At 32.0% G+C, this 27,327-nt stretch overlaps 1 protein-coding gene across 2 annotated transcripts in view; it reads left to right on the plus strand.

The window, feature by feature from the left end:
• The window catches only part of LOC148284062 (peripheral plasma membrane protein CASK-like), a 431,540-nt gene that overhangs the window by 83,161 nt on the left and 321,052 nt on the right, over positions 1–27,327 (plus strand). The window lies entirely within an intron of this gene.

Genomic DNA, 27,327 nt, shown 5'->3' on the forward strand with positions numbered 1-27,327 from the left:
AATGAATAGTAATTATTTATTTGTTTTTCTTTAAATAAAGTTACATTAAAACATTGATGGTTAGTCAAATATAATGGTAAGCTGAGCATAATCGCTTCTATACACGGTTTGCCCCTTGTATGTACATATTTTTCTTGTTATATTTTTTTTTTTACCCATGTTTGAATATTGTTTTTTAGTTTTTTGTATATCTAACTAACTCATTATATTGTAAAAGGCACTTGTGCCGTATAGTAAATAAATAAATAAAATAATAAATAAATACCAATATCCTAGCGTCCATTGTAATAAGTTTGATCTGCATGATTCCTCGTCTGTTAGAGCGCATGCGCACGGTGGAAAATGTATCCACAAACTAAAAGTCTCACTTAATGAAGTTAATTGTAGCTGTTTCCTAGTAGTAACATTCATTCGGGGACTGCTTTCACAGCGCCAAATCATTGAATTTTACATGAGTTCCCGAAAATGTTTTCGAACATAGACATGCAAATACGCAAAAACATACCTACATTTAATTAAGTTGTAAATTTACACGAAAAAAAATTACAGTAAAGTAAAGTGGAGATTAAATTGTTTTTATTAATTAAATACTGTTAATTTCAGCCCAAATATTAGATAATTTTTTTGTACTGTGTACCTACATAATAAGAGTATTATCATTATTTACTATCTATATGTTAAAGTGTACAATCTACTTCCATTATCCATAAGGACAATTAGCAAGTACTCACAATATAAAATAGCTATTAAGAACTGGATAGTGGAGGTGGGTTGCGCACGGATCGATGAGTGGATCAAGCCAAATAGGTAAAAATTTGTGTACTGTTTATGGAAATTGGTCTACAGGTCTACTTATATAAATTGGTCATGTTTTTTGTGATTATTTTAGTTTATATTACTTATTATTATAATGACATTAAGGTAAATAAGATTAATTGCGTTTTTTTTTATTATTATGTTAACTTTGTTAAAAAACTAATTTAAGGCATGTTTCACTTATTGTAAAATGTTTCCCTCGGCACGGGACACCCCACCCCAGTGAGGAACATTATTCTGTTTAATAAAAGGATACAAACATTGTAAAATTATAAATAAATATTTATTTATTTATTGATTTACACGCCCAATGGGCTTTTACATATTTTAGAAATTACATTTAAGTGCAGCAGTGAAACATAAGTATGTAAATTTGGTAAAAATAAAAGATAACATAAGAAAAGCTAAAAGATACAATAATAAGTAAAAATCAGGAAATGTACCAACATAGGTATATGGTACATAGAAAAATATTTAAAAAATTTACATATGAAAACATACACGCATACATATACATACATTTAAGTTTATACATTATTAAAGAGATACATGAGAAAAAGAAATAGTAAAAAAAGAAAAATATTAAGAAATTTTACATAAATTAATTTATAACCTTTTGAATACTTAACCTATATTTATATAAAGACAGACAAAATATATCAACTTCACCATACTCGTTACCTAGCCGGTGTAGTCTAGGTATTGGTGAATTGTAATAATAATTGTGACTGCCAGGAGATTCAAAGAATAACGTTAGCTGCCGAGTATTTCGAAGAGGTACTTTCAAGCTGATAACACTAGTTAATTCCGGGACGTCCAATACGCCATTCGCTATTTTATATAAATTTAATAAGTCATTTATAATTCTTCTTTTACATAGAGTTGACATATTTAGTGTACATAATAAATTATCATAATCAATATTTTCAGCGGGTATATTAAGTTTGTAATTGATGAATCTAAGGAATTTACGTTGTACTCTTTCTAACTTTAAAATATGAACATTGTAATAAGGTGACCAAATTGTTGAATTGAATTCTAAATTACTTCTAACCAAGGCAGTAAATAGCACTTTAAGGGTAGTGATGGAATTAAAATCCTTTACGGTTCGCTGCAAATATCCAAGACATTTCATTGCCTTATTAGTGATGGTATCAATGTGAGGAATAAATGTCAATTTTTCGTCAAAAACTATCCCCAAATCCTTTATTTGTGTAACTCTTCCCAGATTGATATTATTGATGTTGTAATCGAATATTATGGGTTTTTTACTTCTTGTAAATGATATTACACAACACTTGTCGACATTTAAATAAAGTTCATTTTTCTGGCACCAGTTGTACAGCCTTACTAAATTAGACTGAAGAACTCCACAATCGGTATCAGAGGTAACAGTTTTTGAAATTTTAAGATCGTCGGCAAAGAGAAGAATGTCTACTTTCTCAAATATAAGTACTGGTCCCAGGTGGGAGCCTTGGGGTACCCCACTAGATGCCTCAAACTGATACGAGTTATAACCGAATACTTTTACTAAGATTTTCCTTGATGACAGGTAGCTTTTAAACCATTCCAAGATATTACCAGTAATTCCCAATGAACTAAGTTTGTGTATTAAAATTGTATGAGAAACCTTGTCGAACGCTTTACTAAAGTCAGTATAAATTGTATCAGTCTGATGACGTCTCTCCATTGATGTGATCAACCGATTCTGATGCAACATAAGGTTTGTAAGAGTTGATCTACCAGTTATGAAACCATGTTGTAACGGAGTGATAACTTTACTAATTTCATTGGTGAACTTAGTTAGCAAAACAGATTCCAGTAACTTTGGAATGGCTGACTGAATACAAATGGGTCGGTAATTGGAGACGTCAGTTTTATCTCCTTTTTTATAAATGGGGGTTAAGTATGAGATCTTCCATTTCTTGGGAAAGTTTCCAGTTTTCAAGGACAAGTTAAAAATTTTTGTAAGTGGACCAGTTAAAGAGGGACAACATTGTATAAGAAGAAGTGTAGGGATATTGTCTGGCCCAGCGCTTTTTTTTGGATCTAAGGCACAAATCCCCTTTTTTACATCAGAATCAGTAAATACACAGTCGTTAAAATCAATTAAATCTGTATTATCAATACTGTGTAACCTAGAATTAGAAGTAGAACTATAAACACTGCTAAAGTAATCAGCAAATAAATTGGCAACTTCCTGTGGTGTGTCTGCCATTTTGCGTTTGTAATACACTGTGGACGGAATTCCAGATTCCCTACTGTTAAGAATCTTGGAAAATTTAAAAATATGTTGCGGCTTAGATGCAGCATCGACTTCAAATTTACTTACACAGTCTTGATAACAGGTTTTAGAAAGCTGCTTAGACAAAATTCTCAATTTCGAAAATTCTTCATAATCTTTAATGTCTCGAGACCTTTTAAAATTACTATGAGCAATCTTTTTATGTAGTGTAACTTCAATAAGTTTTTTACTAAACCATTTAGGAAAATGACTTGCTATGAATTTAGTTTTAGGCACAGATGACTCAATGGCAGTATCAAGGATATGATAAAATTGTGCAATTATATCGTCTACATTTAAATTTTGATTTAAAAAGTTCCAATCACTGCTAAGGATAAATGAGTTAATGGCAGGAAAATCAGCTTTAAAAAAATTTAATCTAACATATAAATATACGCCCAGATGGCTTTCATATGACGCTTATGACCTGTTATTGGCTGGTTTATGTGGCCACTTTACACACTGTGTAACATTTACAATTCTGCCTATATTTAAACATCTACGAGTGTATTTCTTCTATTCTTCCATCTGTTGAAGTTTTTGAAGTTAGAGAGCTGAAATCTTTATTGTTACGGGTGAGATTCAGCTTATTGATTTAATTCACCTACACACTAGGCAACGCCTGAAAATATTTCAAAATTATTATACTTCTTCTTGGACCAGGTGGATTTATCAACAATGTTTTGAGTTTGTCCAAATCCAAGTAAACAAGAAAATAAGGCATTGTTGGTAAATATAATTTTACTTAGAAAACAAAGGATTTACAGGCTTCACGATCTATGCATTATTATGCTAATTTTTGAACATTCATATTTGCTATATTTTCGTAACTTTAATTTAAGTACAAATAATACACGTGCGAGTTTCTACTGACATCTGTTCAATAATAATAAAAAAAGAATATTGTTTTTTTTTTTGTTGTTATTAATATTTGGTTGAGGGATTAAAAGATCGGTCTTCGTTTCGAAGTTTAGACAAACTGCTAACCGTGGAAGTCTAGGACATGTCCCAGTAAGCCGTATTGCCTCAGCTTAATGACAGTTGCTGCGTCCATTTTCTTATTTCAACATTCTTAACAAAGTAAAACATTAGGTATATCGAATTCACAAGTGAATAAAATATCTTTGTACCCTTTTTTCTCCCCCAGTAGTGCACAGAGCACTGCATTGGTAAACCAAATGCAGTGTATTTCGATCGTCTGTTACATGCAGGTAAGGTGATCAGTATTGCTCTTCCGGTACCAATCCAGCAACAATAAAATATTGCAGTTTAAACAAATATTTTAATTTAATATTTCGCATCCACTATATCGGGAATCGAACCGAGGACCTCAAAACGCTAGGCGAAGACGTCATCCACTGCACAAGGCGGACTTATCTCTACTAGATTTTCTTATTCATAACTTTTACCCGAGAGTAGCCATCAAGTCGAAAATACTCGTTCTCGGCTCTGATTCTACGTCGCATACAGAACTGTATTTTTTATCCGTCTGGGCACAGAGCAAACAAAACTTATGACGTTAAAAATATTTATCAACAGTGGAAAGGCAAAATTAACCAAGCGACATTTAGCAACTTTACAGAAAAGCGATTTTTTTTTGTTTTGTTATTTATTTAATTATTAAAAATATTCTCATGTGGTATTCTTAGCGCACCACTTGTTTGTTGGCAAATGAACGTTCAAAATGGTCTGGTTCGCGGAATGCGTTATCTTTATCTACTTTGCCACCGAACCCTAAAACAATGAATGCAATTACCTTCCTTGTACTGGGACGTTGGCACCGTATTGTTTGGAACTTCTCTCCCCGCAGTCAGGATCAGATAAGATCAGATCCTGTGGTCAGGAAGAAGGGGTGCTTGACGTTGTTTCTTGATTATTATATGCGATTAAACTACACAGTAGATTAAATGAGTTGTTTATCGCAAAGATAACTTATTCGCGATCGCGGTGAGAGAATTAAAGGCACATGCACACATATAGACAGTTAAGTTGTTATTATAGAGCCGGGACAATATTGGTACTAACGGTAGGCATTGTAACATCTCAACCAAGGCCCAGTAGGTAGCATATAAATTTGAACGCCTCAACCAAGTAAATGTGATATCCCTGCATATAATAAATGTGGCGTAACTACCGACGTTTTATACTCGCATTATTTTCACATTATTTCAAATAAAAAATCATTTGATATATGAGATTTTTATAAATTAAAAAAAAATAAAAAAATATTTGCTCTCCTGTAAAGTTGGCTTCACGTCACTTAGTAAATTTTCCCCTTCCACCTTCGGTATGCGCTTAATTGTTTTAGGTTCTTTTTTCCTTGATTACCTACGCTATATTTAACATATTTACGTCAAATGCTGTATCGAAAGCACCTAACGGCTGGCAAAATGTGACCTAAAGCTTATACGAGTGTTGTTGCGCTCCTTTCCACCCCACACCCCCTTCGGTAGTACTACACCACACCCCTCTATCGACCGCCCCCTTCCCCGACCCGCGCTCCTCGTCATTCCTACCATCTCTCACACCATCCCTGTCGAACGCTTGTATAGATATCTGAAGCAGTGACTGAAGAACTAACGTGTATTCTAGGTGTTACATCTAAGATGTAGAACATTTTACAAATAATGTTGTAAATGTGTTTTTGCGAATATTACGAACCCCCAGAAGTGCACTTTTGTATTTCTTAACGGGTCATTTTGCGGGAGAGCAAAACAAAAAAACCTTTATAAACTATTTAATGCTTGTAACAGTCGTAATCTAATGTAAATACGAGTATATTGACATTGCAATGCACTGTGGTATTTGGTCATTTCGTCATGATCGCAGAACAACGACGCATGTGATTTTCTTAAGCTTTACATGAGAGCGCTAGCGACTTAATTTTTTTTGACACTGTCACAACTTGCTAAGTACAAAAGTAAATAATTTGATACTTGGGTTCATCATCATCATCATCATCCTTTGCTGCACCTAATGGTGCATAAAGCACTGAATTGGTAAACCAATCGCAGCGTATCTTAATCATTTTTGTTACTTGAAGGTAAGATGATCAGTCGTACGCATCAGGTACCAGTCCAGGGACTATGAAATATTTTAGTGTAAAAACTTAGTAAGATACTTGGGTTAGTAATATGTTTATTTTTTTAATCGCATTGTCGCATTTTTCGTATATCCGTCGTTGTTTTACGATCACGATGATTAGACTGTTAGAATATGAGAATAACACTGTTAGTTGCAGTATTCTTTTCGAAATTTTACTCAATGAGGAAGTAAAGTAGGTTGAAAAAAAAATTTGACTATCAAACAATGCTAAAATTAAATTATCCGATCTTTAAAAATTTTGTAATTTTGCAAAGACTGTGCACGTGACGTCACAAGCTCGCGTCGGGGAGTTTTGCTGATTGGTGAGTTGGCTTCCTGGAAACCGGAAATGTTTTGTTGGTTTATTTGAATGAACTTATGACGTAGCTCTTTTTTTATACGTTTTCGAGAAACTTCACTCTAGGGGAGGGGAGGGCTAGTTGTTACAAAAAGATAAAAAGTTGAATATCTGACAACTGTTTATTTTGAGACACATCATATTGATTATATCTTAATGTACATATATTAAAATATAGTCAAACAATTTACATGTGTTCATACAAAGTCCACAAAAATAATTGTATCATTTAAAAAAATATGTTAAAACTGTAACAATGTGCCCCACACAGGGGCAAGTTGTTACAAGATGGGGGCATGTTGTTACGAACTAAAAAAAACAAACATGTTTGTAATTGTTGACAATAATATCTAGAATAAATATAATAACATGTAATGATATAATAGCATAAGCTTTTGTATGCTGTAAGCTCCTTTTCCTGATCGACAGAAAATATTTGCTAAGGTTTGTTGTAACCCACTATGTTAGATGTGGTTGGACCATTCTCTTGACGTTTTATGTAACGATGTAATGTCATAAAATTTACTTTGTATGTTACGGCAGCTCTTCGAATAGATATTTTTTTTGTTACTTCTTTAGCCGCTCTTTTGTAGGTCTCCTCAGAAATTTCACCTCTATTTTTTTTTTACATAATAATAATTTTATATAAATATGCCATTTGAAGTAAAAGGGTAACGTCGTGGAACTAATTGTTACAGTAACAACTTGCCCCCTCATTGTTGTAACAACTAGCCCCTCTGACCCAAAATAAATTGTTATAGCATTAACACGGAAAGTGTTATAATTTCAATATATTATCTAAATGTAAGCAGAGAATGTTGAAAAAAAAATAGCAGAACATGTCGGAGTAAACATTTTTTAGACCTGTTTAAAACGCAAAATCTAAAGTGATATTCGAAATCATTTTTCATTATTTAAAAATTAATTTTCTAAGACAAAACATTAAACAATAATGCCTGGTAGTTGTCGAGGAACTCCTTGCTATCGATATGAAGATAAAGGCTCGCCCATAAAAAAGCTTCCATTGTCGGCTAGACATGTAGAGTTTTACCAATTTACTTTAAATCAACTTACCTTTTATAGTTGGTGAACAATCAATCTTCAAAATCAATCAACGAAAGTTACTTTCAGATACGAAATACACTATAATCGATTTTATTTGAATTACGCACGACTGGCAAGAGTGTCGTTCCGTCGAGTATTGCGGACACTATACCTAGACATGCTGTGCGACACGCACGTCACAGAACCTAGTGGTGAAGGAATTATTTAGATTGTAACAACTTGCCCCCGTAACAACTAGCCCCGCCTTCCCCTACAATGAAACGTTCTAATTTTTACCAAGAGTAAAAAAGCTTTTTTTTTTTAATTTCCCCTAGAACTGAACTTCCTAATTCATTTAAACGAATACTGAAGTTTGTGGTATATTCCATTAAAAAAAGTAAATATACGCGAGTATTCTTCTCCTTAGAAAAAAATAGGTTAATTTACATTCATAATTCAAAACAGCCAGGGCGCAGGGGTGCTATTGATCTTCACGCGGGTGAGAGTGGTTAATTTTTGGATTTGTTATTTTTTGCATGCGACTACACTTTGTTTCATATATGGCCTCACTGACGATTAAACGTCGAATGACGTAAAATAAACAGCTTTACATCTCATATATCATTCTTAGTTCGACATTATAAAACGGTTTTAAAAACGGAATAAAATGAATGCGGTTTGATCAATTTAACCTAATTTAGTGATTTGGGTAATGCTTAAGGTACGCACCCACATGTCAGCATCTGACGGATTGTATCAAACGGATTTTAGATTTTTTTATAAAGTCATACAAGTGCGTCCACTGATTCGTATCGGACGGACCGCACTTATATGATGAACTATTTAAAGAATAGGGTCTTTTCTTGTTTTTTTATTATTTCTTTTTTTAAATAAGCAAAAAATCGATTGTAACGGTATTAATATTTTTTTCGTGCGACGACGAATAAGTTTTTTTATTTTTTTATTTATTTATTTAACTTTTTGTACATAATATTATTTGTACATTGGAGGGCTTATTGCCAAATGGCAATTTCTTCCAACCAACCAATAAAATAAAAGTTTTATTTTTATAATTGAAGTTACAGAACATATTCAATAGAAAAATAGATTAAAAAGCTAAAGATATATAAAAATAGAAAAACGCATTTGTTTATAAATTACCTCAAATCAAAACTATTACTCAATGGGAAAAAGGAAAAAAGAGGAAAGAGGAAAAGGGAAAGGAGGAGAGATTAAGGAAGAGAAAGGAGATGTTTCTTCAGACGTGATTTAAACAGAGATAATGTAGTAACATCTTTGATGGTGGATGGGAGATGATTCCACAGTCGAGCCGCATGGACACTATATGAGCAAGAGAAAAAAGAGGAATTGTGGATGGGTATTAAGATAGTGCCTTGAGAATTAGAACGAAGAGGTGAACCATGAACTGATAAGCGTTGAAGTTTTCTACAAAGGTTTAAAATATGCATATTATGAATTACCCGAAAACGAGATGTTACGCGCCCTGTGGGACAAACGGCACGTTTGACGTGTTGGCGCCAAACTTACGTAAACTTTTACGTGCTCGTATTTATCTGACGTTTAATCATCAGTATGGCCATATACGTAGCAAAGAGTAGTCGCGTGCAAAAAAATAAAATTCTCAAATGTCTTTCTTCTGTACCACCGCGAGAAGATTCAGAATAGCACCCCGGGGGTGCAATTATGAATTAAGGGCGTATATTGCGCGCGAAGAGATCGCTCTGTGAGCATGTACGAGTATTTAGTACGTAAATGCGCGTTAAATGCGTTTTCTACGCGCGCTTTTGCATTCATAATACGACCCCGGGGTTTTGCCTTAATTTACACACAGAACTTTATTCCTTATTCGCCCGGCATGACAAAATTAGTATTATTGCTTCGTACAATAAATTTGTTATTCATATTTATTATTCACACACAAATTTCTTTTGCTTATTAAAAACTGCTTTACTTCGAGGGCAAACGTTGAGTCCTTATTTTTTATTTCATCGGGTGAAGCATTGTACAGCATAATTCCCTGCTTTGTAAATCTTGTTTGTCCGTGACTTGATTTTGAACATACATTCCAGTCATTTTTGTAATACGTAAATGTCTACTACTATTTTTTGTCATATATTTTTGTAAATCTTACAAATTATACATATGAATTACATTCCTTGTAGTTACTACAACTAAATTCGGGACTTAATATTACTAAATATATTTTTTTCAATAAGCACATGTTCAGAACACCAAAGAACCGAAGCAAGTTTAACACCTTTATAAATAAATATAACACAGCAATATTTATATATGGCTTATGCCAAAAGTTTTTCTTACAAAAATAATCAATATCAACCCTTTTAAGAATGGAGAAAGTGGTAAATCTGAAACAAAGGGAGATCAAGTCGTAATATAATTTAATCAGGAATCTGTCATTTAATTCTCAAATTAATACTTAAGTTCTAATAAACATAGTAATATATCTCACTCCGAGAAGTACTGTCACAAGTCTTAATTTGGCTGTTTTGATTTATGAATGCAGTTTACTACATTTAATTTTCTCTTTCTTGTGAAAACACTGACGTATGCCGATTTTATTTGAGCGAGATGTACCATAAACTTCAGTATTCTTAGAAATCAATTAAATAAAATATCAAGAAGATCACTGCAGTAACTATGAAGTTACACTATTATTCTTATGTTTTTAGTCAAATGAGTAAATACTAAAAAATAACTGGGCACAATACTGTTTATATACTATAAGTTACGAGTTTATAAAAAAAAATTGTTTTTGGTCTCCTACTAAATGGCTAATTTAGACATACCACAGTGCACTTTTGGGGATGTTATGTGTATGTTGTATTTATTTGTTCCCCCCGACTTATCTATTAGTCGGAGCTAGTCTTCTTATCTAGCTAGTCGGAGCAAGTTCACAGGCATGGGTCGTTCCTGATTGTGTCACTATAAACTCTGTCTCAGATTTTCACAGAAATAGCGCTATATAAATTATTCATAATATATATATATACATTGAGGTGATTTTCACAAAAATGGTGCTTTATAAATTATCCAAATACATATATGTATGTAAAATGTTATTAATAAATAAATAAAAAAGTTGTAAAAGCATGCAGTCAAAATGGATTAAACTATATAATAAATATACGATTGAAATACAGAGCAGTGATGTTTCTAAATAATAATCTTACATATTAAATTATGGTTTCATTCTTAAATGTGTGCGTGCGTATATACTCGTACATATTATTTTTATTTATTTATTTTATTTTATTTTTATAAACATAAACGGCAAATCTGCCTTTTACAAACAATTTTAATATTAACATATTTGGCTTAGTATTTTTTTTTTAAACATGAATTACCTTATACCCAAGATTTATAAAAAAAAAAAATAAACCAAAAATTATACAAGATTTATATAAAAAAAAAATAACCTAAAAATTATACAGCATATTCAGTAGAAAGTTTAAATAATAAAACATTCTACAGTAAAACAACAAGAAAATCGTAAGTACTGTTTCACACAGCTAGGCAAAGTGAACAAAAAACTGTATACATATATATATTATGAAATGCATGTATAAGCAAATATAATTACCATTCACCATCTTTGAAAAAGTTCAAAAGGTTTGTTCTATAGGAACAATACCCTACACTAAATATATCAGATACGTGGGAATAACTATTGGCGAGTTCATGAAGTCTATTTAATACGGCATTGCAAGTATACACTGTCCGTGAATTGTTGCTACAAAACGGTGGCACCTGTCTAGTCATTCTTCCATGCACCCTGAAGTTGATGAGAGACAATAGTTCAGGGCAATCCCATATTGAATTTACAATTTTGAATAAATTTAAAAGGTCTATAATTTTTCTTCTATCGACAAGTTTTAACAAATTTAATGTTTTTAGTAAAAAATCGTAATTTAAAAATTCAAGACTAATTCTAAGTTTAAAATTTATATACCGTAAGAATTTTTTTTGGACTCTTTCAAGAGAATTTTGGTGACAGTTGTAGTAAGGAGTCCATATTGTAGAGTTATACTCTAACTGGCTTCTTACTAATGAAGTATACCTCAACTTCAAAGTGCCTATGTTTTTGAATTCCTTAGTTTTTGAAGCCTAACATTTTTAGAGATTTACTAGTTATATTATTTATGTGCCTAATAAAGGATAATGTTTTATCAAAAACGATACCCATTATATACCCACTAATGATTCAAATCACGTATGAAATGTCACTTCCTGAATATTTCAGTTTTTCCTTCTTCCTCCCTCTTTTCTCTCCTCCTTACTCATTTCTCTTCATAGTATAGTGTAGATATTTAGTAAATTTTTACTTCTGAAAAATATGTATTTTTAACAATATTTTGTTCTATAAAGAAATTATTAATAAACCAACAATATCTTTATGTACCATTGATTCTCTCGAATTTAACGGTTTGAGTAAGTAGGAAAAAATTGCTTTAATGCAATATGCCCGCCCTTATGAACGTGTATGCAAATTGTATATGTATATAAAGCGTTTAGATAAATAAATATGTGCGATGGTGTGCTCGTGTCTTTTTGTATGAGAGTAAGCGTTCAGGTGTGTGTAAGCGTGTGCATCATTAAACAGCAAGTGGGAATGTGTCGCAGCCAGATAGAATGTGTTGTAATTTATTTTATAATTAGTGGCATGTTAAATATGTCAATAGATGAAAACGTGTCTGCATGTTTTTGTTTCTTAAATAAAATGAAAATTAAATAATCAATTAAAGTATGGCGTGCCCTACATTTTTAAAGTCATTGATCCGCCCTAATGAATCCTCGCTACTTACATACTAACCGTATACCTAGTATTGGCTCAGGCGGTCAAGGATTGTAAGACAATAGCTCAAGTTTTCTCCGGAGAGTTCGTTTTTCCTTCTGCATGTTAAATTGTTCGGCAGAACTACGGAAATATGATATTTTAACGATTTTCAATAAGTGATCAAAACTTTGTATTAGCCGAGTTATGTGTATTTTATCATAGACAAATACTTATTTTCCGCAGAAATGGAGAATTTCCTCCTAATAGAGAAAGGTGCTAATATGGAAGTTCGTTTTACAATCTTCAAGAAATGTATTTCTGTGATTTAGGATGGAAAAATAGCTGGATTTCAGCATCTCAGGAATTATCCTCTAGCCGATAACAGGTCAACTGATCTTGTCAAAAAATCATGTCAAATTTGTAAATCAAGCATCATTGTTCGTGGGACGAATTTTTACACAGCCGAAATGCCCAAATTTTTTTCTTTTTTGCGATGGAAGATTCTTTCTGACAGTGGCGAGCGTAGAGTTTTTAGATTGCTAAGCTTCGAAAATTCTGATAAAATGTCCATAGCGGTAGTATGGGACATCCAAAAAAATGACTATTATATATTTGATAAATAATCAAAAGCAAATGGCGCTCGCGGCTAAAAGTTTTAGTAAAAATATTTTCTAATTTAACATAAACATTTTATTAACAAAAAAGCATAAAAAATACGTAATTGCAAAAAACTAGAACCTGCGGGGACTCGAACCCTAACTTAAGTTACAAGGAAGCTAAAGATTCACCCGCACGGCTATTTCATGTACTTACGCAGCTGTCGAAGAAGTGATTAATAAAATTGTATTATTCATTAGCGCACCGATATATCTGTGTCTATACACTTTTACTTAGTGAATAATGATAAAAACTTAATTATTTTAAAGTATTCATTACCCAGTATTAAAGTTCACTAGACAAACAAAAAATTGCCCTTTTAGAATCATTCTTTTATCAATTTTTATATTACTTTAATTTTCACAAATCGATGTAACTTATACTTTATATAATTCTTTACATATATTTACCCTTAACACTATTCGCTATACTAATTCACTAGTAACGTTTTAAAACATTATTTTTAAAGTTCAAATAGGTACTGAAGTGGGTAGGTAATAGGAAGGAAGGAGAAGCATTTTATAACTTACGTATATTTTGTTTGGCGAATCTTTGTTTTTTCAAAACCCACCAAAGGATTTATACTGATACGCTGATATTAAGGATTAGAATATCAGTTTGAAATATTATTTATTTTACAATAAATTCAGTTTCAAACCACCGAAAAGGACTAGCCAAGTATTATTATTATCTTACTTCTTTGTTAAGGCATAATATATTCGTTATCTATTTCTCACAAATAACCGGTGCGTATAATGCTTCCTCCCTTGCACGGTCTTAAGTCAAACAGTTTTATTTTAAAGAATAATAGCCCTTATGAAGAAGTGTTGAAAGACTAAATTTCATTTCGGAAAACTGCAAGATTTAACAATAATCGTAAGTGTAATTTTTCTAAATAAATTTTCTTAATAAGTTATAATAAAAGAAGTAAATCTAAAATTTTTGATTAAAGGACGAAATAAAATTCATGTTTTTTCTTTGGCCGTGCAAGCTCGTGTTATCCAGTAGTAATCATTTTCGCCGATAGAGGCGCACTGGCTCGCTGTATGGACTGAAGTTTCAAACTAAATATGATTATATACTAACGCAAGAAATGCAAAAGATGGCTTGTGACGTATTTTTTCCAATAATAATGTAACATAAACTATTACTTTCGATGTCATAAAAATATGGTAAGCTGCAAATAATCGGTTATTAGGAGAATTCGCCCCTGCTATCTTACCTCTAGAACATTTTGTATTTTTGGATTCATTTAAAAGTCGTGCTGCGTGGTGATATTATTTTGGGATAACGCGCTATGTCACGTTAATTTCTCAATTCAATGTCTTTTTATGATTGAATAAAGTAAAATTTTACTACAGTCTCGCAGTGGTTTAAGACTAATAACATAAAATTGACTGTTGCGAGATAATTAGTTAGACACTAAATTGAGTTGATCCAAAATTGACAAAAGCGGCGCGGCTATTTTATATATTATAGACATATAACTATATGTTATTTAATTAATGTTTCGGTTCTAAAATTTCTGTTTTACATTAATTTCCCTCCAGATTACAAAGATACAGTGATACATTCAAAATTATTAATTTAATCAAATTGTTCGCTGATTCTAAACACTACGTAATCCAAATATAATCAGATTAAACGCTGTCTGTATTAATTATAATTTTGTAGAATAATTGAACAGTCACGAGCTTTAAGTTTTCATTAAGGCATTGTGAAATTTCCACATTTAGATTATGTTTTAACGCATTATAATTTGAAACTCAGTAAGCTCAAATTATTTTCGGATTTTCTATATTACATAAATAATACCATGTCATATTCCATTAAAGTAAATTGGCTTCTCAGAACTAATGCAGTTATTAATTCTTTATTCCCAAGACCACTTTCTTGGGAATGTGCATACTATAGATATCGATTTATTCAACTCTGCTTCGCGGCAATTTAAAAAGCAACATAATTTATTTTTTTTACAAATTTATCACAGCTGTGTTTTTATTTGTCGTTTTGAATAAAAACCAACTTCTTGTTAATTTTTTTATTTTTATTTTTAATTGTAGATATAACTATCAAGGGTTTGTTTTACAGGGTGTTCTTTAAACCCTGTCACATCCGAAACCTGGATGATCAGTATGGGCAAGAAGACATATTAGCATATTAAAAAAAAAATTATAACAAAGTAAATTAAAAAAAAAATATATTCAAAAAAACAAATGGTTGCTAACTTCTGCAGGGGAGAAGCGAGGGGGGCACGGTCGCGCGGTTGATGGTGTATCAGACTCCGCCTCCCCCCTCCTCGTTTCTCCCCTGCAGAAGTAAGCAACCATTTGTTTTTTTAAAATTTTTCAAGATTTTAGTTTATCGGGACAAATATGTTTTAGTACTTTATGTTTTTATTTTAATATTGTAATAACATGTGTGTTTTATTGAATAAAGACTTTTATTTATTGTATAGGGTAAAAGAACAGTATGAACATAAATATATAGTCAATTTCTTTTTATATTCGCGTAGGACACTCATGCACACACCAAAAAAATATTTACACTTTAGACAATAATTAAAATTAAGTGAAATATAGAATAGATGAGATATATAATAGATGTAAAAGATAAGAAATGAAAAATATGAAAATAATAATAAAATTAATTATATATCTGCTTAATAATCACATTCATGTGTGAAATTTGTATAAAATTGTATTTTGTAGTAATTATTTGTTTCTGAATAATAAAAATAACTTAAATTAATAATAATAAAATTATTTATTTTATATTTTTTTTTACCTATAATCCTAGCAGAAATGTTGAACTTACAAATTACGTAAACCAACTTATACTCTAAGTTTAGCTGAGTCTATAATAAATACATCCTGTAATTTGACAAAACTTAATTTAATATGTTACAACCGAGATGAAGAAATTGTTATTGTATCTGCTGGCCTTCCTTAAAGTAAACAAATATAATAGGTTGAAAAATAACGCAATATGAAGGCAACTCTTTATCCTCATCCTTCTCTATCCTGTTTTTCCTTCGGGAATACCGTTTGTTTTATTTTGTCTTATTGTTGTTTCTGAAGGGATTACGGAAATAATCTGTCCTCTTGTATTTCTGGCCCCGGCCCTTGGCTCCCGGTACTTTTCGTTTAATACTACATATTCTGCCCCGCTAAGCCAAAAAGCCGTAACAAAAAAAATCGTTTTTTGTTTTCTTTTATAAAAGATAAAAATATTTCGCTGATATGATTCCAAACCATAACACCAGAAGTCAAAATTTTGATGTTTTTTAAATCTTCTAAGAGCAACTTTTGTTTTTAAATCCCTTTGTCCAGAATGTGTAGATAAGTCAAATTGTCACACTACTTTGATCTCTTGGAGATAGATCTTTCGGCTTTTCGTAGATCTTTTCGCTATTTTTATTTTTTTTATTTTTATATATATTTGAACCCATGTATTCAGTAGCCTTACGTGTCATGTACAAGGCTAAGGTACTCGGAAAAAAACGTTTTTGTTTGTCTTGGAAATGGGATGTTCGATCACTGATTTTGGGTTATGAGTCCAATCACCATTGTTGCAAAGTTCAAGAACAATGGCGCGTGATAACTACTTTGAACTACAGTGTGGATATCTGTTAGGATATTCCATCTATCCTGCATTCTGCTTCAAGATTATGGCGTTGTAAACTGAAATAACAGATGTTCGGTACTCTGTGAAGAAATATCATCGCATGGACAACAGTCATCATTCCTTAATTTAAACCTTTATAAGTAACTTTTCATAGTTCAGTGTCCGGTAAAAACTTGGGTAGTTTCGAAAATACTTAGGTGATGACGACGGAAGTTTGCTGCATCAGCCAGCGTTGGGAAAAACAATTTTACCTGTAGAAGAAGCGCGGTAATGATCCTCCCAACGCTGTTGCGTGTTTTGTTTTATACAGTGTTTAGCAAAGCTTCGAGGAAATTCTGAGAAAAAAGGTGCCGTTCTTTTACAAGTTGCGTCTCTTGCTCGTTCATCCGCTCTCTCATTTCCTAAGATACTCACTTGTCCTCTTATCCAGCATATGTGAATAATCATCCCTCTGATTTTTAGATGCTTTATTTTACTCTGAATATCTACAATTAATGGATTTACCGACCGAGTATCGGTTATAGATTGAACGCCCGAACGACAATCTGATAATATTTTTGCAATAACCCACCTCTATGGTGGTTTTTTTAAAAACCAATCTAGAGTAGTTCAGCCTGAAAACCTGAGCAAAAGTTGTCTAATTCAAATGTTCTGCCTGGCAATTCTTTATCACCCTCAAAAGGAACGAATGCCGCTCTCACTTTGCCGTCGAGCAGGCTACCATCCGTAAAGATTCTTATTTCATTGGGAGCATAAGGAGGTATATCTTTGTCAAGTAAAAGAATACTTTCGGGAGTTCTTTCGAACGGGTGAGGTAAATCGAAAGACTTTGCAGTTTCTTGATACTTGCAATCATCTGGAATGGAATACAGCTTACCAAATTTCTTGACATTATAAATGTCCATCCTTTCTTGAATTTTAAGGTCTAACAGTGTAAACCCTGTTAGGGCTTGAGCTGAGATGCGTGAAATTAATCGGTATCCTCTACAAGATCTCATGGTAAATTGTCTTTGTAAGCTGTCGAGTTTTTTTTTATTGCATTATTTTCGCCATTAACACAGTGTGGGATGAGGATGGATTGGCATGAGCTAGCTTGAAGTTTTATATGATACCGTTATTTTATTGCCCTTGTTTGTATTTGCTACATAGTTTTATGTTATTTTTGTTCAGTTTCTTGTACATATGTTTCTTCATATAACTGTTGTAGTTGGTTAAGGCCGTATTTACAGTAAGTAAATTTAAAAAAAATGTACTTATATAAAGCGTCATTTTTGTCAAACATCACCTCAAAGGCGTTTAACAGATTTGTACGTAAACTTACATTCTAACTAAGCTAAAGTAACACATTATATTATCTGATTTAAAATTGAGGGTATGATAAACGGAAGAATTTAGATTTTTATTTGAAATCTGAACAGACTGTGACTGGGACTGCCGATGATTCGCAAGTGTGAAGGCAATTGGTTCCAGGCAAAGGGGCCGGAAACGGCAAAAACACAATCTCCGAACCTCGTGTCTCGCGAGCACCGGATTACGACAAGTTTTCCTCTGCCCAAATCAAATGTTGACCTAAGAGTAGATTTTTTTTGACATGTATTTTCCCTAATACATAGGTCTGTTTTGTATATTGGAGCCATTTCATGAAGGGATTTGAATACTGTCCAGCAAAGCTTGTATTTTAGTCTCTCTGGGCTTTTTAACCAGTGCAAATCTCGAAGATTAAGTCAATGTGAGAATATTTTTTTACTCCCTTAATAAGTCTTGCTACTGCATTAGAAAAAAAATGTGTATTTACTTAAAGACAGTTTCTTACACATTATTTGAGACATAAGTCACAACTCCATGGAACTAAAAGTCCTGTGTTGAGTTGGGACGAGCAATTAGTTGACACAGACACATGAGTATATCATAATAATTACCTAAGACAGTGTGAGCATAGATTTTTCATATTCTGATATACAGGACCAATCTGCCGATGGTTATGCTTGTTGGAAGGGCTACCGCTATACTGAACAACATCGCTCTGGATATTAATCTGTTCCATGTATCCGAAGGGGTTTTATGGAGCAGGATTCTCCTACTACTTTGACATGAATCCCTTTCATGTATTTTTTTTTCTTTTTTATAATACGTACGTATTGAATGTATGGTTGGAATGCATGTGTTATATTTAAATAAATGAATTTAATCGAATTGGAGTAGATAAATTAATTGAGTCACAAACACTTTATAGGACCAGAAACACAAAAATAATAATAACAATAAAAAAACAAGTATATGGCATATCAATATGGTAAACAGTAAACTAAAACATTCGAAAAATCATCAAGGAGTTTCTTACTCAAATCCCTCCCACTAAGGAAAATCCAGTCCTTAACTCCTCTCTTGAAAACAGTTTTTGTCCTCGAGAGCTTTATACGCCCTTCCAAAATATTGGAACACTCTCGGTGCGATAAAGGAGACATGTCTCTGAGCAAAAGAGAGCATTGAAAACAGATTGAAGTTTATCTGTTTGGTATTTTGGGAGATTTGCGTTTATTCCAATACAGTAATCTAGACGCGGAACGACATAATAATAGATATTCGATAGCCTCACATTTTTACCAAACGAACATATCGCACCTTTAGGACGAAAACGACTCAACTCAAAAAATTTACTTTTTGGGAAATTGCAAAAAAAAAGTGAATTGTGACACCTTCGTATTCTTTCGTCGATTGTTTCGTATTTTTCGAAGTAAGACCCAAATTTTGAGTAAAAAATTATACCGTAGGCTGTCAGCACGAATCCTTGAAAAAAAGCTTATTAAAAATAAATTATTATAAGTTTAAACGAGACATTTATTTAATGAGTCATTATTATAATGAAAAAAAACAAACAAAAGGACTTTGATAAATAAGATAAAAACATATTTTTTATAGGGTTGGATCAGGTCACCAAACACATGTTTTTATTTATTTACAAAATGATATTAACGTGATTTAAGTCAGTAAGATTATAGATAATTTAAATAATAAAATGACATTAACTTAAGTAAGTCACCAAGATTATCGGCAAGTCAGAACGAAACAATCACAAAGCTATATTGGTCGCTATAATATTTAAAAAAAAAGAAAACATGCCATTTGTATTGGAATGAAATCGACTCAACCGGCTTTCGGTCACTATATGTTTGTCTGCGTTGTGTCCTTCACAGAGCAATGTAAACACAACACTAATTGCGTCGCTTCCCTACTGACACGGAATCTAAATTCTCCGAGTAATAAAGAGACCAATGTAACGGTTTTGTCCTATTCCCACCTAAATGTTGCGTTTTTTTTAATGCGGAAAGATGGATAGTGTTCGTCTTTTTATGATTTTAAATAATTTTAAGCTTTTTTGAGTGAAGTCGTTTTCGTTCTAAAGGTGCAATATGTCATTTCTGCTTCTCTTATAAGATAAAAAAAGATGATAGAAAAAAAGAAATCAGGTCGGCAAAGCATTAAACTGTCATCTAATGTAAATTTTGCAATTCAGCAGATACGGCTTTTAGCCTTTGTTGGGCAGTATATTTATTTATTTAAACACTTTAAATACTAATACAGTTTACATATATATGCATAGGGGCGGGCATATTGCCTCGAGGCAATTTCTTCCCACCCACCCAAACCGTTCAATTTGAGAAAATAAGTGGTATATGAACATATTATTTGTATATTCTAATAGCGTCTGGCATGTTGTTTTGTACCCAAATCGGCGTTTGGAGAATACTCCCGCAACTGGCGACTTACCATTTGGGGAATATCAAATCAATCTGTATTCCCTGTTTTAAAATCAGGTGGTTTTCTGAATTTAAAGCACGAACATACCATTGAAGAAACACGCCGTACGGTAACACAATATTATTTTAAGGTTTACGTACCGATTCCGACCAAGTTTTCAATGATTTTATGTATGTACATACGATTAATTTGGTATTCTAATTTATCAAAAATATCATAAATCTAAGAATTTTTGACGTTCTGCCCTAAAAACGCATTTGGTATGTTTTGTTTTAAATTTATGTTGAAAACGGTTGACATGAAACATTCATTTAAAAAGGTGTTTTTACCTGCAGCGTAAGATTGATCATCTTACCGTCATGTAAAAAAAATATATAAAAAATGAAAAAAATATCAAAATACACTGCGGTTGGTGCACCGATGCAGTGCCCTATGCACCATTAGGTGTGGAATGATAATGATGATGAAATATATTTTTGAAAAAAGCAAGTTATTCCTTTAATAAGTGCAGAATAAAAAATATTTTTTGTACCCACTATTCATTTTTAAGGTGGTTTATTTTCTGTCGAGGATGTTTTGAAAATTCAGCAAATGGTTCGCTGTCCAGGATTTACTCCACCCGTGCTGCAGATGGACAGAGTTATTACTTGAATACTTACATGAATATGTATTCCACGATCCCCTCCCAATGCTTTGGATAAAGTTTATTTTATTTATAGCAGCGAGTACACATCACACCCGACTTCTGTGCTCAAACAGAATATTGGTTTGGTTCGTGTTACATGAAATAAATATCATATTCTATTGTGCACGAACTCCTACTTGATATTATTCACATATACAGTCAAATCGTTTTAGAGAATAAATATTATTCTAAAAACATGAAGGATATGAAACGTTTCAAATGCTTTTAACGTTTTGGCAAACATTTAAAGATAAAAGAAATCGAAGTGAAATTTATTTATTTATTTATACAAATATATATAGGTGCTACAAAAAAAAACGTATCCCTAACTCTATGAGGCTTAGAGCCATGTGTCAGTGGCGAATGGTGATTTTATTTACAGGTAAGCTATAAAAAAATATCATATATTTGTACCTACACAGAAGGTACATAATTTAATTATAACGGACTCAGTATTGATGTAGACATTTTTAACTGCACGTTGCATTTGTACAAAAAATTTCTTCATGGGGTCAATTATTTGGGATTGTTGCTGAATGTGCATCTTGAGTGGTTTATGCTATGTATATGTGCCGCATGTAATGTATATGTTTGTGTATGTTTTATATGTGCGTTCATGTGTGTGCGTGGATGGCTCGGAGTGTACATTCGGTATTTTTATTTATTTTAATTTATTACCTCCATGGAAAACGCAAATGTCAACAATTATTCTTTTCTCACTGAAAATTCTTATTTATTTTTTATTTTTTGTCACATTTAATGTTTATATCTTTTTAATTTATGAAAACTTAATTGGTCTTTTTATGTTAAAAAAATGTTGTTTTTAATACTTATTTTGTATGACTGTATGTTTTCTAATAAAATAAAATAAAAATAAACAATAATGTAAGTAATATATACCATAAATTGATATTTTTCTGTGGTTCTGTTCAACTCTCATCCATGAAATCAACTCAAACGACGTAACTTCGTGATGTATGATATTATATAGATATATTATCCATTACATTAATACATAACTCATTTAAAAAAAAGCGCTATGAATTCAGTCGATATTAGGTATTCAATTAAAATGTCAACTGGCCGAATTATTGTTCTAGAAATTAATAGTGCTAAAAACGGCCGCGTCGAGCGCCATATGTCTTGCAATATGACGCGTGAAAGTAATTATGGTCTTATGTCAAAAGTACCATCTCAAAGAAAAATAGGCCTTAAGAAAAAATGTTTTAAATGCTGTTTTCCAAGGCAAGAATTTTCAAATAATTTGTGTAATCTGCAAGTTTAATCTAAGAGAAAAAACCCGCATTGGGGTTAAGACATTCAAAATATAGTATACTTATTTGTATGAAAAAATATGCTGGAATAATCGGCCAATTTCTGCAGGCGCTGGGCGCGCTTTGTTAATATTAATATTTATATTAGGATAAAAATACAAAGGGTGGAAATGATTAAAAAGAAATAGTAATTATTTATTTGTTTTTCTTTATATAAAGTTACAGTAAAACATTATTATGGTTAGTCAAATATAATGGTAAGCTGCGCATAATCGCCACATGAGGCTCGACACTATTTGATGGTTGGGAGAGTGCAGAAAAAACTTCTGCGCTATCTGTACCTAAAATAGTGTGGATATTATCCTTAGCTCTTCCCAACCGACTTTTTACTGGGGATTCTAGGCTAGACATGTTGTCGTCCGTGGCTAGTATCGTTGACTCACGGATTACTGGTCCGAGGTAGTGACATAATAGTGAGTTATTTATAATCCTTTGAAAATGGCCACCAGAATTGGAAAACGTAAGAACCCAAATGTTTTTTTTTCCAAAGAGCATCCATGCATATCTATCGGCAGCTAGCTCTTGTGCGTCCTCCCAAGTCAGGTTCGCGTCCCGGGGTTCTGGCATAAACTACGGACGAATAGTCAGCAGTGGATGTCAAGGACGTCAAGAATCTAATGCCTTGTTAAGTAGGCAAGCGTGGTTAAGGCTCTCTGTTGTGGTATTTTGAAACTTTTCAACACCTTATAAAGTGGTTAATTTGGAGGTTTTTATTTTTTGCATGCGTTTATACTTTGCTTTATATCTGGCCACGCTGATTAAACGTCAAATAAATATAAACACGTAAAATCAAACATGATGATTTTCATTTTGAACATTATTGCGACCTTGAGCACTAAATAGGTTTAATTGACCACACCGTATTCGTTTTTTGAAAAGTTTTATACATCATTTGATGTTTAACCATCAGTGTGGCCACATATGAAGTAAAGTTTATTCGCATGCAAAAAACGAAAATCCCTAAATTTATTTATTTTCTACCCCCACGATAAAATTCATAATAGTACCCCAAGAGGCATTCACAATACATGGTCCTGGCAACGGTATCCATACAAGCCTTTCTTAGTTATTTAAAAATCACCACCAGGGTATAATTGTTTGATAATATTTGAAACAAAAAGTCAGTTGCACGTGTTCTGTCGAAAGTGTAATTTAGCTAAACATCAAATAGTGATTTCTTAAGTTTATTTTCAAATATTTGAAGGTATAATTGTTTTCACAACTTTCATTATTATATAAAAGATATTGATTAAAAACGTTATTTTATATTTTCCTTGTGTTTTTGTATTTTCTAACCTTTCATGCTCTATGTAGTTGTATTATAGTATTGTCTACGTACCTAAAATAGGAAAATATTTTCCGGATCTAACTAAAAATAATAATAATAAGAACTAAAGTATTTTCCTTTTTATTTGAATAAAAAATATCGTCATCCGTGCATTATGTAAGACTGAGACAAGTATTACTGAGTAAATCAAGAAAAGAGGACGCGTTGGTTTGAACATGCAGAGCGAATGGACTGCGAAAGAACGGCTAAAAGGATTTACAATGCGAATGTTGATGGATGCATAAAACGTGGAAGTGAAACGTGCATTTATATCATTTAAGTTTTAAAGTAAAACATTAAAAAAACTATGGCTCAACAAAAATTGAAATTAACATATTACAACAGAGATGAAGAACATTTAAGAAAAGGATATATAGAAGTCTAGGCATCTACAGGGCTTATGACCTCTCAATGACTGGTTTAAGTGGCCACTTTACACACTGTGTAACATTCACCATTCTGCCCATATTTGAACTTCTATATTCCTTCAATTCTTTCACCTGTTGATGTTTGTGATGTTAAAGAGTTGTAACATGTTAATATAAACAGCTCCCCGGGGAGTTGAATCCAGTCCTTGTCTACAAAAAATTCTCATAAAACTAAATTTTCAAATATTTGAAGGTATAATTGTTTTCACAACTTTCATTATTATATAAAAGATATTGATTAAAAACGTTATTTTATATTTTCCTTGTGTTTTTGTATTTTCTAACCTTTCATGCTCTATGTAGTTGTATTATAGTATTGTCTACGTACCTAAAATAGGAAAATATTTTCCGGATCTAACTAAAAAAAAAACTTGAATAAATATATATTTTTAGTTAGAATTGGAAGTGGTTTGATTGTTTATATTATTAAAATATTACTTAAGACCCGACCGTTACTTTGAGAGGCAAACCTTTTACGATAGTAAAACAAATTTTGCATTGAAAGCTACATTGTGATGCTAAACATAAAACCAGAATAAGAAAATCCATAGAGAATCGTAGAGATCCATTCCATTCTTTCTTAAGACGCATATTGGTTGGTTGGAAGAAATTGCCATTTGGCAATAAGCCCGCCAATGTACAAATAACATTATGTACAAAAAGTTAAATAAAATAAATATTATTCGCTATTAAATTATGTATAGATAAAAAAAATACGAATTATATATTTTAACCTATTTTATTGTCTCATGTTTGGAATTAATATAAACTGTAATGATAATATTATTTGAACAGGCTAAGCCATGTTAGATGGAGTCTATCCTAACCAGAGGATGCTCCGTATTTATTTTCTAATTCACTAGTTTTATTATATTTTAGAATCCTTGGTATTAAATATTTATACTTATTTATGCCATAAATTTATACAATAAATATTAAATCGTAAATATTTAGGCTGAAATATACTATCAAAATATAAATGAACTGTCTTAGTTTTTTGTGTACGTTTTATACTAGTTTCAATATGTTGTTTTTGCTACATCATACTCAGTTTCTTGTATTTATTTAGTGTAAAATCCATCAATAAAAATGTATCCTTTCAATGATAATTTAACTTTGCAAATGTTTTTCCAGCACTTGGCTTTAGAAATCTTTTCACAAATTCAACTACCAGATTATTTCCTCAAAGATCATAATAAATTGAATCTTCGCTCCCTCGTTTACATAAAGTTTTATGACCAAAGCTTTTTTTATTTTATTTGACAACCGAATTGTTTATGGGATGATGAAATATTATAGACTTCTCTTTATTTTCCGTTTATTTAGTCGTCTTTTTAAAAAAAAAGTGCTGGGGTTATTGGCGATTTATTTTTTACTCACACTTCAATAGATATGGAGAACCCCATTATATATTTGCAATTACTATGATTTACTAAAATATTTTCATTTTGCGGGCATTTTTCACGAGTTGTAAAAAACTCCTTGAAATCATGAACTGTAGGATTTTGGTTTTTGAGGGTTGGTGAAGCTCCTACCCCAGTAAGAAATTGACAGAAGACACGAGGTTGCAGTTTAATGCGTATTTATCAGATGGCAAATAAATAATGAATTGTGTCGCGTAAGTGTTACGGCGATGAGGAGCTGAAGTAACTGCACTTGAACTACGTGCTGGAAATGAGCGACTGATGCTAGGTGACTGGCTGACTGAACTGACTGAATTTCAATGGACTGGGCGTTGACTGCGCCCTGTGGTCTCTTTATTTTCCACGTTCACGCGACCACGTTCCTTTGTTCTTCATATTTACATGGTAGGAACGATGTTAATATACTCCAGGACGTTGATCTCTTCAATAACTGTGACTTTCTTCTTGGAGTGGTAACTATATTTCAGGTGAAATTATTTGACACGTGTGTGTCATCGATCTTGGACTATGAACCCCACAGAACTGTATTACTTATTCGACTAGACACAGGTTAAATTAATAATACGGGGTATTTGTTAATACAAATTTTATATTATTAATAACGAAGTTCATGTGCTCATTATTACACAAACTCATCATGCATACGGTGATCGTACGCTAAGAACTGTATAGCAAGTTTCTGTGCGAGATAAACTTTATTTAAAACAGAAGATAAACATTTCCCCTTTTAATAAAATATAATAAACCTCAAAGCAGACTAGAAGCAGTTCATTCAACACATAAATATAAAGCATATAATGTCTTAATTAAATGCGGCGTTTTTATGGCTCGGAAGATATTAGGCCTTCCATCGCCATTTAAGAAAATGGCTTTATTTAGATTTCTTTGTTACCGGAATACTCTAATTTACACCTTAATTTTAATTAAAATGAAGGTTCTACAATCAAAAACATTTATTTTGTTTCTTTAGATTTATTCTCACCAGAATCACCTTGAATTAAATCATTAAAAATAATAAAACGAATCAAGAAACACCTGTTATGAATTTTACGATTTAGATTTTCATTTACCCGAGTAATCGAGTTTTCCACTACTACACTAAAAAAAATTTTTGTTGATGTTAAGAATGTTTTTTTAAACTTTTACCATCTAAAAACAATATCCAAATTAGGAATACGTATTAATCGTATACTTTTATCAACAAAAATGTCACGCGAAATAAAATAATTTAGAGAATCCCAAATTAGTATAATATTAAAACTCAAACTTTATATGGATGCCTAGTGCGGCCCCGACATATTGCCCGTAATCAACTGTCATTATCATCAGTAATCATACTTTAATTCACAAATTTATCCCTTAAATTGAGAAAAAATAGTATCTGAAGTAAATATGTTGATATAAGGAAAGTTTTTAAGCAACATAATACACGTGTCGGGACAATAAATGCCAAAAATCAATGTAAATCATGGGAAAATATTTGAAATCAATTACCTGTTAAAACTGACTCCTTTAGCACCTTTGACGCTCCTATTTCTGCAACCAAACACACTGCAATTCACCATAGCTACTGAATGCCACATTTTCCGATCAAGGCGATGATCGCGTTTGAATGATTACCAATTTTATAAAAATTAATTATCTTTTATTAAACTTGAGTTTTCATGGCGCAGTTTCTTTTTAC

Source organism: Micrasema longulum, unplaced genomic scaffold (assembly GCF_059751315.1).
Source record: "Micrasema longulum isolate JH-2025_06_02 unplaced genomic scaffold, ASM5975131v1 h1tg000163l, whole genome shotgun sequence".
NCBI lineage: Eukaryota > Metazoa > Arthropoda > Insecta > Trichoptera > Brachycentridae > Micrasema > Micrasema longulum.